Source organism: Mus caroli, unplaced genomic scaffold (genome assembly GCF_978045245.1).
Source record: "Mus caroli unplaced genomic scaffold, Mus_caroli_1 scaffold_5, whole genome shotgun sequence".
NCBI classification, from domain to species: Eukaryota; Metazoa; Chordata; class Mammalia; order Rodentia; family Muridae; genus Mus; species Mus caroli.
Window position 1 is genome coordinate 12,406,649 of NW_028227260.1, and position 15,413 is coordinate 12,422,061.

The 15,413-nt window shown below is 41.1% G+C and overlaps 1 protein-coding gene across 6 annotated transcripts in view; it reads right to left on the reverse strand.

The window, feature by feature from the left end:
• Nucleotides 1-15,413, reverse strand: part of Sh3kbp1 (SH3 domain containing kinase binding protein 1) — a 358,871-nt gene that overhangs the window by 288,649 nt on the left and 54,809 nt on the right. The gene's annotated exons all lie outside the window — the stretch shown is intronic.

Genomic DNA, 15,413 nt, shown 5'->3' on the forward strand with positions numbered 1-15,413 from the left:
ACGAAAGTTGAAATAGAAAAATGTGTCAACAAGAATAAATTTTAAAATGCAAATGTTTAGAAATCAACAATATGAAAATATCACATGCTAATTTGCTCTTTTTTGAACCAATATCTAAACATCATTGTCAAACTTCATAAAAGCTGAAGATTTAAAATGAAACTGGCCCAGGTAGCAAGTATGAGAGCCCCATACAATACATTCAAATATAGCACCTAGTGTCCCTATGTAGGGTTAAGGAGCTGCAGGCTTGGAGGCATGTCCGAACCTCTGAAATTTTATCTTGAGATCAACAAGAGTATGATCATTCTGCCCCTACATGGGATCTGCATGTCGTGGTGCACATAACCCTGTGTCCCCAACCTTTGCCCACTGGAGGAGGTCATATAGCCTATAGCCAGGTTAAACTTCCTTTCCCTTTATCAGGTCATGTCCAGCATCATCTGGAATTGCTCTTCATGCAAATGAGGCATTCCCAGCACCCTGGCCAATGATGTACATTGACCCCAGTAGCGCCTACTCACAGCCCAAAGGTTTAAATAGCTTTTATTCTCCCCAATAAACTGAACCAGTTCTCCGAAGCTGTTCTCAGGTGTGTGTTCTTTGCCCATGTACTCACTGCTGACCAACCTCCTGCCTGCACCCACCCATGCCCAGCTAAGCTTCTCTCCTTCCAGTCTAGCCTGGTGCACAGCCATATAGAGTAAACCTTTGGATTCCCTCGGCCTTCTTACCTATATTTTTCATTTGCTGTACTCAGCAGCAATATGAAAATGAAAGTGGCACCAGCTTGGTAAGATCTACCTCAAAGAAAGAAGTGCCCTCTTTACTTAAATAATTCACTAGCTCGGGCCATAGCAAATAAATTATATACTGTTAAAGAGTAAAGCATTTAATAACTCCAGGCCTACAAGTTAGTTTTAAGGATCATGTATTAAATTCAATTAAGCCAGATGAATATTTAGCATGCTCATTCTACAACCACAAGACACATCCTAGCCACTCTGGGAAAAAAAAGGCTGACAGGAGTCACCTAACAATCCCTAGCATCAGGACAAACAAGGAAGAGGCTACAGATCACAAGAAACTCAGTAACAGTACAGCCCAAGAATGACAAGCATGACCCTACAGTGAATTCATTAAAAAGGAGAATGGCTTCTAGTTGTGTTTATAATTTGACATTCACTTGTATATTCCAACTAAAAAGGAAAGAAAAGAATATAGTTTTGGGGAAACTGAATCGCCATTTGCCTTTCCGTGAAATGAATGAAGGCAGGCCTAAGTTTTCTATAATGAGGTGATCTGTAATCATCTACCAATGGTGGCTTTAATTATCCTCTATGGCCCTGGGAGATGCACTCCACGTGGACTTGCAATCAGGGCAGCCATTTAGATAGCAAGATCACACACTTCACTGTGGCTTGTCAACTGTGATATGTTGATACAAGGGCTGTTTACAAATCAGCTATAGCTCTGCATTGCAGTTGCAACCAGCCTGAAATTGATTTCCTATCCAGCTTAAGGGCTGGGGATTGTGTTCAGCTCGGAGCTAGCAGTACCCTAGACTTGATTGTCATTTTAAAATATCTGTTAATGGAACCCATTCAAATTCAAGTTTTTAAAATAAAAGGATGAGTTAAATTGAATTTTTTAAAAAAAAATCAGAGGCTAAAAAAGGAGTGAGATACACAGGCTTTAACTACCACCAACTGCAGAATTCACACCATAATTGCCTGGATTATATAAACCAAAGATATCTGCTGTCATGTGACATTTTGAACTAAATAACAGTGCAGTCTCTGGAAGAAATATGAATGCATACAGAAAATGATTCTCAACATTCAAAACCACACGAAGCTGATGTCCTCCATATTCCAATTTTTCTGAGTTCATAGTACCTGCCTCAAAAGCCTGATGTAATCACCCATTTAACACGGAGGAGTGCGGACTTCATATGGTAACTGTATTTGTTAGCTGGCAATCTGGCAATTGCTGGAATTTCAAGAGCAGGACAGAGGACTTGGAGATGGAGCACGGCTGTTTAGTACTTACCTACTGAGTACCAGGCTCAGAGTCCCATCCCTAGCACTGCCAACAATTTTTTTTAGAAACAACCAGAAATATTGCTAAGAAAAGGAGAAAAGAAAGAAAAGAAAAGAAAAGAAAAGAAAAGAAAAGAAGAGAAGAGAAGAGAAAAGAAAAGAAGAGAAAAGAAAAGAATAAAAACCTGTAGAGATACAGATGACTTGTCGGCTGAGGGAAATAGTTAGAGACTGAATTGTGAGCGTGAGCCAGGCCATTCAACAGCAATTACAGAGGAGCAGCCAGCAACCTGACTCCCTTCCCAATGTGCGCATGGGCGTTCCAATACAACACAGCATGACTGGAAGTTTAGCGGCTATCCCTTGGTAATGTTTATGGCTTTAAACAGCTGCAATGTGTCTTTTGCTCACCATCTGTCCATGTTGATTTTTTTGGATGGCGTTTCTTTATTATGAACGGTATCTGGTCAGTCCGAAACTAAACTCTCATGACACTGCAGACAATGAAATACCATGTAAACATGCACAGCCCAGCTCAGAATACGTTCACGCTTAACATTTCATCAGTTTCAATTAGGGTTTAGTATAACCATGATCATAATGTACATTTAGTCATTATTAAAAAAAAAAAGATCTTGTTGAAATATATTTTCTTCCATAGTATATTTTTAAAAGCCCATCTTTGGGTTCCAAGAGGCTCCCACCATACCAATAACAGCAACTGCACTCAGCCATCTCAGCCATTGACCATGGGTTATTTACAGCCAGCAAAGTCCTTCCTCAAGAGCTGCAGCATAGCCACCTGTGTGCAGCTGCTTTGCAGCACAGCCACAACTGGAAGCAGCCCAGCACCACAGTGTTTACTGGTAACCAGTGAGTTAGGAAGCCTCCTTAAAAAAGCAGCTCAGTATGAAGGGGACGTGGGGGACAAACATCATCCCCATGCACAAAGCGCAGGGTTCACACAGTCGCCTGACCCCCGATCTCCATCTGGGACCACCTGGCTCCTGAACCCCAGGGCAGGATGTGGTTTGGCTTGAACAACTTCTCAGCTTACAAACTGAGCACATTTGCTTTCTGTACTCAGGCTCCCAGAAGCATATCATATCTTCCCCCCTCACCCACCTCTCTCTCTCTCTCTCTCTCTCTCTCTCTCTCTCTCTCTCTCTCTCTCTCCCTCCCTCCCTCCCTCCCTCTCTCCCTCTCTCCCTCTCTCCCTCCCCTCCCACCCCCGGTCTTTGGGAGAAAAACTTGGTACTGATGAAAAGCATGACAAGAGAAAGAGAGAGAGAGAGAGAGAGAGAGAGAGAGAGAGAGAGAGAGAGAGAGAGAGGCATATGCCTTTGACAAACAAAACAGGCAGCTCAAAACAAAAAGAACGGCTGAGCTCTTTCTACAAATGGTGGTAGGGCAGGAAGAAGAAGCTGGGAGGCAGACTGTACCCTTAGTGCATGGACTACCCACTAGCAAGGCATCCACCTCTTCACCTGCACCCTCTCAGAAGTTCCCTTATACCCACTCATCTTATCTTCCTGGATGGCCCAAAGATGATGAACATTACGCCTAGGCTTGTGGGGAGATTGGGACATCTGTTATTTCAGTTCCCCTTGTGACTTAAGAAACTACAGTGAAATCCAAAGCCTGCTTTTTAGCTCTGCAGCTATCTATACCACCAACAGGTCCTACATGGAGAGCTTGCACTTACAGGGTGAGTCTCAGCTTCTTTGGTTTTTTGTTTTTGTTTTTGTTTGTTTATTTTTTTTAGCCATGTTCTAATCCCTAACTGATCACTGATATGGACAGGAATTACTAGGGTTGGACAATTTTTGCACTTACTTTTTTTCAGTTTTATGGATATATGACCAACAAATGAAAACTATATAGAATTACAATATGAAGATTTGATGTATGTATATGTTATGAAATGCTTATTGTTAATTAGCTTATCAAGCTAATTAACATACCCACCACTCCCACATGGTGGAATGAGAGATAGCTTTTGCACATTATCCTTTAGCTTCCATAAGAAGCCCTACAACATGTGCATATACAAATACACACACACATATGTGTGTGTATATATATATATGTGTGTGTGTGTGTATAATTTTTAAAAGAATACTTGACTGAATGTAGTAGCACATACATTAAATGCCAGCACTTGGAAGGTAGAGACAGGAGTCTCAAAAAATGGCTTAAAAAATACTTTAACAAGCAACACAAACAAATGAAAATTTAGAAAATCACAATAAAAAGGGAAGTATAGAATTGAAAAATAGTAAAATTTAAAAGCCTAGTGGATAAGTTCAGTAATCGATTAGGCATGACACAAGAAAGAATAAAGTTAAAAATGTATCAATAAAATATATTCAGCCTGAATAACAGAGAGAAGGTAGCTTCAGGCATTCATGGGACAACAGTGTAAGTCTAATGCTTGTGTCCTTATATTCCAGAAGAATAAAAGTGTGCAAAGAGTAGTTCAAATAAATAATGTATGAAAACCCACTAGATTTGGCAAGAGACAAACTTCCAGAATCAAGAACTCTGCAGAATCTAAAACAGGATAAACTCGAAGAAAATTTTGCCAAGGAATTTCACACTCAAACTTATAAAAATTAATGACAAAGAAAAAACAAGTAAGACATTACCCATGAGGAAAGATTGGAGACAGTGGATTTGTCATATAAAACCATAGACTTCTGTGGCCTGAAGAAATGGCCCAAGTGGGCAAATATGCAAGCATGAGGCCCTGAGTGTGGATTCCCAGTACACAAGTCTCAGCTCTTCTCACCACTCTCTACCATAAACTCCTCCAGCTCAAGGCCTTTCCTTCCCCCCAGCTTCTGAGTCCCTGCTATTTTAGCCATGTTCTCTCTTGGTTTTCTTGGTCCACACAAGACAAGAGATTGGCAGTACACATCTCTAGCCTTAGGACTGGCTGGTGTGGAGGAACTGCAGGTGGAAGCTTACTAGCCAGTGAGTTGACCTGAAATAGCCGGCTGGCTAGCTTCCATGATGCTGCACATAGAAACTCACAGCAGTTGTGATGACATGCACAACACCCATCAATGGAGAGGGGAATTGGGCATGAAAGCCTACCCCTAGCTGAGGAGTTATTAGTAATCATTAGCAGCTAGGAGAGAGAGTCTATATAAACTGATGACATGACCACTCTAAGGGATAATTGAGAAGTGTGGTGGTTTGAATAGGAATGGTCCTGCAGACTCTTGTGTTTGAATGCTTGGCCCATAGGGAATAGCACTTTTAGGAGGTGTGGCCCTTTTGTAGTAGGAGTGGCCTTGTTGGAGGAAGTGTGTCAGTGTAGAGGTGGGATTTCAGGTCCCATATGTGTGTTCAAGCTCTGCCCAGTGTAGAATATGGTCTCCTACTTGCTACTTGCGGATCAAGATGTAGACCTCTCAGCTCCTTCTCCAGCACCATGCTGCCTGGATGCTGCCATGCTTCCCACCATGATGATAATGGACTGAACCTCTGAACTTGTAAGCCAGCCCCAAGTAAATGTTTTCCTTTATAAAAGTTGCCTTGGTCATGCTGTCTCTTCACATCAATGGAAATCCTAAGGCGGGATTTTATTGTAGTATGAGGGAGAATAAAGCCAGAGGCATCAGGGATAAGTCCTGAGCAGGAAGAGAGAGTAGTAGACTAAACATGACCAACAGAATGGACCAGGCCTTGATGAGGTGGGGAGCAAGAGAGGAAGAAGAGAGGGAGAAGAGGGAGAGGGAGGGAGAGAGGAGACAGAGGAGAGGGAGAGGAGAGAAGTCCCAAGAAGACCAAGAAAACCAAGAGAGAATATGGCTGAAATAGCAGGGTTATATAGGCATCAGAAGATGGGGGAAGGGAAGACCTTGAGCTGGAGGAGTTTATGGTAGGGCATGGGATGAGAAGAGCTGAGACACTCAGGATGCCAGCAGGGACTATGTAACAGATGTTTGATTTGCAATACTGAGAGAACCTAAGGACCCGCATGCTAATCAGCACCAGAGTTAGCCATTTGTTCCCGGGTTCTTTTTGGACTTGACAGAGCTTCAGTTTTCTCTAAGAAATGAACAATAATAAACACTACCAATCACACATGTGTATACATCAAAACAAAACTCTAGGAACAGTAGAAGGGGCAAGGGATAAAAGAGCATAATGCAGAATATACTAAAATATAATCAATGCACATTTTATATATATATATATATATATATATATATATATATATAATTTATATATGATATATGATGAATTTTAAAATTAAAAAGGGAGCTTGAAAATGCAGAGGATTCCTAATTTATAGTGGTTTGCTTTACAATTTTTCTTCTTTACGCAATTTTGAAAATAATAGCAATTCTGTTGAAATTGTATGTCAGATCATGGAGTTTGGTATTTTTCGGAGTGACATGCAGCAGAATACTCTGTCACAAGAATGAGCAGTGGCAGTGAGCCAAGGCTCCCAGTCAGACAAATGATCATGAGGGTAAACAATTGATCCTCTTTGGTATACTTGGTTACTGATGTTTTATAAGTCAAGTATAATAACTGTATTTTTGACTTATGATCATTTCAATTTATGGGGTGCTTATTAGGAAATAAGTCAAGGAGCAAAATCAGCAGTGTGAGATGAAAGACAGACAACCTTGAACTGCAGCTGGGAACCTAAGTAGTTTCTCAGCACTTGCCAGAACTACTGAGTGGGAAAGCAGTGTAGATCGAAAACTAAACATGATTAACCAAAAGGTTTCGGTTGGCTGTTACAGAATGCTCCACCCTTACATCGCACAGTACACATTCCTTTTAAGTATTTATAGACCTTATCTTGGATGATGATGATGATCATCATCATCATCATCTAACCTCAACCTGTTTAAAGGACTTGAAATCATTCAGACTATATTCCCTGGTCGTAATATAATCAACCTTAAAGTCAACAGTCAGAAGATACCGGGAAAGTCTCAAAACACTTAGAAATCAAATGACACATTTCTAGATAATTTGTGTCCAGAAATGAGAAGACTGTTTCTCTTACAGAGCAACTGAAAATGGTGTTTGGCTTATACTCATCAGTTGATATATATTAGTTACTAATGCAAATAGTAAGGCACTCTGAGATGCTGGAAAAGCTCTTGGTGTTTTCAGTTGGATACTCTCAGATGCAGATGCTACAGTGGAGTTAGGAGTACTGGCAGTCTATTTAGAGGCCTTTCATCTTCAGAATTAAAAGAGGAGGACAATAGGGTAGTATAGGTAGCGCTAAAATGTCCGTCAGTCCCAGACATCCTAACTCTGAGCTCCTGAGCAAAGACAGCCTTGTAGAAAAAGAGAGCTATTAGCCGGTGGATATAAAATAAATTCTAGAGACTTAATATAAGGCACAGTGACTCTAACAACAAGGTATTGTATAGTATTTGAAATCTGAGGCCTGCCACAGGTTTCCCCTATATCACTCAATGACAAGAGTCAGTCTCCACTTACAAGACCACTAGCAGGGGATAAGAACTTTCTCTCAGAGCAATTGCTATCTGTACTTTAAACCATACAATTTCAAACAACATTTATTCTCTAGAAGCTTTGAAGGTCAAAAATGCTAGCAGGCTCAACTCTAGGTTGTCCACAGCATTTCAAGCTGCCAGCTAGGAGGAACTTTATCTGGAGGCTCAAGGAACGCATTTTCAAGCTCGCCTGGGGTTTTGGCAGAATCTAATTTTTGTGACTGAGGGTCTGAAGCCTTAACATCTTCTGTAGCTACCAGCCAATGCCTAGTCTCTGCTAGTACAGGTTGCTGTATTGCTCCTCCTTCTTCAAAGTAGAAAGTCCTTCTCAAGCCTTTACTGTGACTTCCCCTTCTACCATTTATACACAGCGAGCTCTCAACTCTTAAAAGGCTCATATAATAAATTGGGCCCAGCTAGATAACCTCTCATTTCAGCTCAGCCATGACATTCAGCAAAACACAATCACAAGTGTCACATGTCATATTCACAGGATGTCAGGATTTGGGAAGAGCCTTGAGGATCATTTCTTTTCTTTTCTTTCTTTTTTTTTTTTTTTTTTTTTTTTTTGGTTTTTCGAGACAGGGTTTCTCTGTGTAGCCCTGGCTGTCCTGGAACTCACTTTGTAGACCAGGCTGGCCTCAAACTCAGAAATCCACCTGCCTCTGCCTCCCAAGTGCTGGGATTAAAGGCATGTGCCACCCCGCCCGGCTTGGGGATCATTTCTAGACATCTGCTTATTTTACTACTCCTGAGTAAGGAGTAGAAGAAAATTAAGGACTTGATCCAGAGATTCTGCTGTTTGACTGTATTCATTCTAGTGGACTCGAGGAGAATGGTTATTTACATATTCCTATGTTCTTTATATTGTATACACTTTTTATGATTATACCAGTCACTCATAAAGCTACTTTGTAAATATATATATATATATATATATACATACATACATATATATATATACATATATATACACACATATATATATATGTGAGAGAGAGAAATATATAACAGTTTTAAGTATAAGTCACCAACTACTAATTCATGTTCTTGAGGAAAGCTATAGATATAAATGGTGGAGCTTCCCTATCAGTGCTACAGAATAAAACGAATGACCAACTCTATGAGATGGCAGCATCATCTGAGCTGTTTTGTTTTGAGACAGGACCTCACGTAGGCCAAGCCAGCCTTGAACTTCAACTCGCTATGTAGTGGAGGATGATCCTAAATTTCTGATCATTTTGCCTCCACCTCCCAAGTGCTAGGATTACAAATGTGAACCACTATATCTGGCTTTAAAACAAAACTTAAATAAAATATGCTAAGTCTATTATGCCAACTCCTCCCTCTACCCCAAGTGTCTGACAATGCAACACACATGGAGCACCGCCAAGTAAGAGAGGAGCGCTGGTTAGAGTCCTCAGCTGGAGCTCCCACACACGTACACACAAGCTTTAATATCCAGCAATGGTCACAGCAACAGTTTAGATTGTGATCTGCTAGAGAGCTGGGGCTTAAAACACATAGTCTAAAAGTCTCTTTCGAAGCTAGGATTTGAGACTCTTGTCATTAAGGAAATAAAAGATTCTATTATACATAATCAAGTCAATCAGGAGGACTACAAGTCACTAGGGTCACAGCTTTCCCGAGTCAGAAGATGCAACACCCTTTCTTGCCTTATAACTGTTAGGACGCCTGAGCTTTCAAATGATATGGGCCCTTCCACATCACATGCGTCGTTAATTACTTTAGGTCCTTCCTACTTAGATGCCATTGTGAGAAATGTCACTCCAACAGTTCCAGTTGTTAGGCTTATGAGTTTTTCTGAAAATGAAGTGTTTAATGATGAAAATGTAATTTGAGCTGGAATTGCTTGCTGCAGGGGGCCCCAAGGATAGAAAACAACAGTCACACTCCCACTTAAAGGGCATATCCTAAGCACTGAAAAATGACAAGTTTGCATACTAATTAATAAAAATGCAGTATTTTCTCTAATTGGCTTACTTTGGAATATGTAAGGAAAAGAAAGCAAGCCTGTGAGTAGACAAAAGCTGCCTTGTTACTGTTGTTGCTTCTTTGTTGTGAGTCTTATTAAGTGGCCCTGGATAGCCTGGAACTTACTATGTAGACCAGGCTAGCCTAAAATTTAGAGATTCACCAGCCTCTGCTTCTTGAGTATGAGATTAAATAAAGGAACGCACTTCTATGCCCAGTCAAGGCTGCTTTTTTAAAAGGTTTCATATCAGATTTTATTCCTTTTGGTGAGCCATCTGGAGGAAGCACAATGCAGCAAGTGGTAACAGCACAGAGAGGAATGCCATCTGACATCCAGATAAAGCTATCAGCTCAGGTTAGAGAGCCAGCTGTCTCGGTTCTAGAGTTGTCTCTGCTCCCTACTAGCTCCTGAAACGATGGATAAGTTCCTCAATATGGATACACTGTGTTGCCTCTTCTGAGCATTTTTTTCCTAAATCAAAACAGTAACTATGTTGTAGAATGGTACAATTTCATAAAAGCATAAAATAACGCACACGAAGGGCTTAACTTCCTTCCTGCCTGGCAAACCAGCAAGTGTTCAGTACATTCTGACGGCAGCACTCGGGTCTCACCCACAATGCTAGGCAGCCAGCAAGCCTTGGGTAGAATGCAGCCCTCATAATTCCATAAAGCAGCCCAGCAATCAGGGCCTAAAAACAGTGTCTCTAGCATGTTCAAATCATTGCCCTATGAGAAAGCCCAGAAACGTCTCAAGTGACATTTTAACCAGAAACACCTTTGTCAATCATCCTTGCAGGACAATGCCTAGCACATGTTCTCCAAGGCCATGGCCCAGGCACTGTACATTTTTTTTTCTGTGAAGAGAAGTTATATTTGTGACAATATGGCACTCCGTACAAGGTGTCTCCATTATGCTCATATCCTTTGATGTTTACCCACTGGCTAGCAGCCTCTCTAGCAGGCACCCAACAAATGTCTACGATTCGAGTACATGTACCCAGGCACTTCACTATAAATGTGAGCAAAAAGAGACTGAACCCAATGGTCCAATGTTTACTTGGCATGTATAAGACTGGATTCCATCCTCAGAACTGAAAAAAAAAAAAAAGTCTCTACCCATAATGAAAGGCACCTGGCAAATCCCCTGCTTTTTGAAAAGCAACAGGGATCTTAAAAATAATTATATAGCCTTTGGGTGGGAAGTGTAAAGAAGAGCAAAAATTTTTGAGAGGAAATCCAAGAATGGCGCGGAGTTGAAGGAGATTCCTGTGCCTTTCCTAAATCAAGAATAGCGGCAAAACTCTGAGCTTTGTCTCAAAGTGACACACGTATGTAGAATATTGGCTTTTTGCCTCATTTAGGGACTGCATTGGCCAATCTTTACATAAATACAAAAAGGAAAGCTCTGAATATGCCAAAAACAGAGCTCAAACACCCAGCAAGGGAGTAGTAAGGAGCTGGGAAGTTGAGCTGAGAACTGTTACACTTCGCAGGCACAGAACGCAAACTGTAAGCAAGCATACTTCAGCTTTCAACAATGGCGCAGCGCAGGGGGGCATCCAAAGGTACTTCCATGGACAGAGCCAGGCCAAGAAAACAGCTTGCTTCCTCACAGACAGTGTCAGATGCATTTCAAGATCAACAACCATATTCTTTTAACCCCTACCACAGCTTCCTGCTTTCTGCATGTAAATTACAAACGTCTCACCCTGCTTCTCTTTACCTGGGAGCCCATGTCAAGAGGTACCCAAAATGATCAAAGCACCATGTTGTGTCCATCTCAGAGTAAGGTTTTTAAAGGATGATATTGGTAATTAATTAATTAATTTAATTGGTAATTAAAATCCAAGGAACGAGCCCACATGTGCCTGTACAGCTGCCCTCTATTTTATGTGCCAGTTTGAGGTCTTAGAAAGGACATAGATTTCTTTATTAAATGACTATGATGATTCACTGTTTTTTTCTTAATATTGTAAACCATACTATGGTCTTTCATGGTCAATTCATGAGAACAATACCCAAACCTGGAAATTAGTCCAAAACAAAATAAAAAAAAAAAAAAAGTCCACAGTCATGATCATGGGATCTTCTAGTGTTATGTTAATGAATTTTCTTAAGGGAGACCCCAGGAGGGACATCTGGCTCTCTGGAAATATAAATTGGACTAATACTTTATTAGGACACTTTACAGCCCTACAAAAGTCAGAGAATAACTCATAGAAAACACAGTATGGCATTCGGCTTTTTTTTCCCTCTTCTGCTAGAGATGATAGCTCCAAAGGTTAGGGTTTTATTGTCCTCTAAGACATGAACCCGTTTTGAATCTCACTTTACAGACTTATTTGAATATTACACTGACTTTTTAATCAGTTCCTCATATCCTCAGTAAATCAAGTTTTGTTATTCCACTGGTTTCCTCATTAAATGAGTCCAACAGAGCTTAGATACATTCTCTCTGTGCGCATGTTTTTAATAATATAAGGATTAGTCTTTGATAGTTCCTGGCCCCCCAATCAAATCAGCTCCAAGAGACTGAGCTCTGTGCTCCAGATTTCCTTACCAGTCAGACTCACCAGAATGCAAGGTGATTCGTTCACTGGGCTTAACTAGCAGACAAGAGGCTCAAAGTACATGCATAACACCTACCACCACTCCTTACAGACGACCAGGTTCTTTAGACAGAAAAACAACAACAACAAAAAAAAAACCCAGCCTACTGGCTGAAATCAAGGGTGACATTCCACTCCATATATATATATATATATATGAAATTAATACATGTATTTATAGAACACTCACAAGAATGCCACAAAAATCTCCAAATGAAACAACCCAAATAGCCAAAAAAAAAGGGGATTGACAAGTTATGATATATTCATTACCATGTAAACTATAATGGCAATAATTAAGTATTGACACATGCAACAATTTTGTGACACAAAAGAAGACATGTAAACTAGCACATGTTCTTACAGCCCTACTTACATGACAATTCAAGTATGGGTACACTAATCTATCGCAATAGACTGACCACCTGGGGAGAGGGGGGAATGTATAGGAAAAAGCAAGAGAAATTTGTGGGGTGGGAGATGGCAGAAACAGTATTGATCTAGATAGTGGTTGTAGAGGTACATTCTTATGTAAAAACAAAAATCATAATGGATGCTGACATTCATTTTAGTCTATGTAAAAATTATCTTTAAAATAAATTAATTTTTTGAAGAGACAAGATAAAAGAAAACATCCTAAAACATATATCACTATATATGTTATTAATATGTAGTTAATAGAGATCTAGCACTGATCAACATGAAGAAGATAAAAGACTAGGGTGCTCATCCCTGAATGGCTATTATCACATTCTGTGGTGGTTTGAATAAAAATGGCCCCCACAGGCCCATAGGGAGTGGCACCATTAGGAGGTATGGCCTTGTTGGAGTAGGTGTGGCTTTGTTGGAGGAAGTGGGGGTGGGCTTTGAGGTCTCAGACCTTCAAGCTTGGCTAGTATGTCACTGTCACTTCCTGCTGTCTGCAGATCCAGATGCAGAACACTCAGCTACCTCACCAGCACCATATCTGCCTGCATGCACCCATTTTTTCCCCCACCATGATGATAATGGACGAAAATAGCCAGCCCCAATTAAATGTTTTCCTTTATAAGAACTGCCATGGTCGTGGTGTCCCTTCACAGCAATAGAAACACTAAGACACATTCCCTACCCCCAAGGCTTAGGGGTCATCAGGGAAGACAGGTCAGAAAAACTATAAGAGCCAGTGACAGTAGACACCTACAACAAAACAGTATTTGCAGGATATGACAACACCATTTTACACATGAACTCACAGTAACTATGACTGCATTACAAAATCAAGAAAGTCTGAATAGCAGCATGGATGGGGGCCAGTTCATGAAGTCCCAGTTCTCTTTAAGTAGCTATTACCAAGTGATGGCTCCTGAGGGAGGGAGAGTAGGTCTTCTTCAGGGATTCGGCCCCTGAGATCCATGTAGGCAGTAGTAAATGGACTCTGTGATTTTTTTTTAAAGACAGAATATATGATGTTGGGAGGGGGAAGCAATAGGAAAGATAGGGGAGGAATTGGCAGGGAGGAAATGGGAGAGTGTATTTGACCCAAACATCATATCTTATATGAAATTTTCAAACAATCAAAGAAGAGAGATTCTAAGAAAAGAAGTGGGAAAAGAGGGAGGGTGGAAAAGAGAAGAAGGAGTTGAAAAGATTACAGAATACAGAGCACAGTACGAATATGGTAGAGATGCTAGACTGGGAGAGTTGAAGGCAGTCCCCGAATGCTATTATTTCAGGAAAGTGTGCTCAAATGGGGCACAAGGGATTTGATAAACCAACTGAGAAAATACTTAAGGCAGCTCTCTGATGGTGATAACATCAACAGAGGCACACAAATAAATGATGGGACTCCACAAGATCACTTAATTCGATCCAAGACAAATTAATTCTTTAGCTAAATAAAATATTCAAAACTGGCAGATGTATGCCAATATGATTGTTATTGCTTAAAAACACATTTTCTTTTTAAAATTCACTGCGGGAGTTTGAATTGTTGTTAAACTCCTTTGCATCCACCTACTGAGTTTTCAATAATAAGCCTAAGGGTGAAGACTGGAAAATAGACTCAGCCATCTGAAAGAATCAAAGTTTCCATAGATTGTGACAGCCACGAGCTGTGTGGCTCCTAGACATTTCTAGTTCATCGACCAGAGGTGGGCCAAGTGCCTCCCTATAATGTGACTTCCTCTCATTGAACAAGGACTCAAGCCTAAGTTAGGAGACAACTGATTAGGAAAGACAAAGAGTAGGCCATCCTTGTTTGTGGTAACAGGACAAAAGGCACACTTACTCAGTGATTGCCAGTTCAGTGCCATTTAATCCCCAGAGCAGCTGATGAGGGAGTTGGGCTTACACAAAAGAAAATAGCATGCTCAGATCAACCTGGGGCCAGATTAATAAAGAGATTTTTCAATCAGATAAAGTAAAGATAAACCCTAAGACAGTAGCAAAGGGATAAAGACAAAGCCCACCTGAGCATGGAGGGAAGAGGACTGAATGTGAGCAGTCAGTTCTCTGGTTAAGGAACAGAGACAGCCCAGGGATACCCTACAGATAGGAGCATAAGGAGTAGCCCCAGAGCCCTGCGCTCTCTCTCTTTTCTGTCTCACCTTCGAGCACCCCTGGAACCAAAGCCCATCACATGCAGGGGTCTGTATCTGAAGGTTCTCAAGTCTAAGCCAAGGCAATGACCTTCATTCAATGACCACCTGGCCAAAAGGACCACATCACCCCAACATCACAAGGAAAGCACCTTCTATTCTCTTCTTCCCAAGCTCCTCCTCTTTTCCCATGCCCCACCTCTTTCTCACATTCCTCCACCCTTTCCCAAAGCTCCTTCCCCTTCCCAGGGTTTTCTGCTCTCTCGGCCACTCATTATTTCCTCCTTCATTTTCACCCCAAGCACTGCCCCCTCCTTTGGGGAACCTCTCCTTTCACATTCAAGTTTGGCCCAACTTCAAAAACAGTCCCTTTCCAAAGTGGTAAGATTTGTTTGGTAAGGCACAAGAATTACCTCTAGAGAGACAGAGTCAAGCAGTGGAAGCCCAGAAGTTGTGCTTTCCTAGCCCAAGAATGAGAGGAAGGCCCTGATTCCAGCATGGTCTCAACACTCCTACCACAGAAAGCCAACGCAAGGCTTATCAGCATATTCCAGCTGAACGCTGCTTCACGCCCCAGCTTTCTGTGTACCAAAAGCAAAGACAAGGAGAAGTTGGCACGGCCATCTGAGGGCAAGATCCTGAAGAAAAACTGAATCCGACTCCTATTCCATTTAGATTCCCACAGGG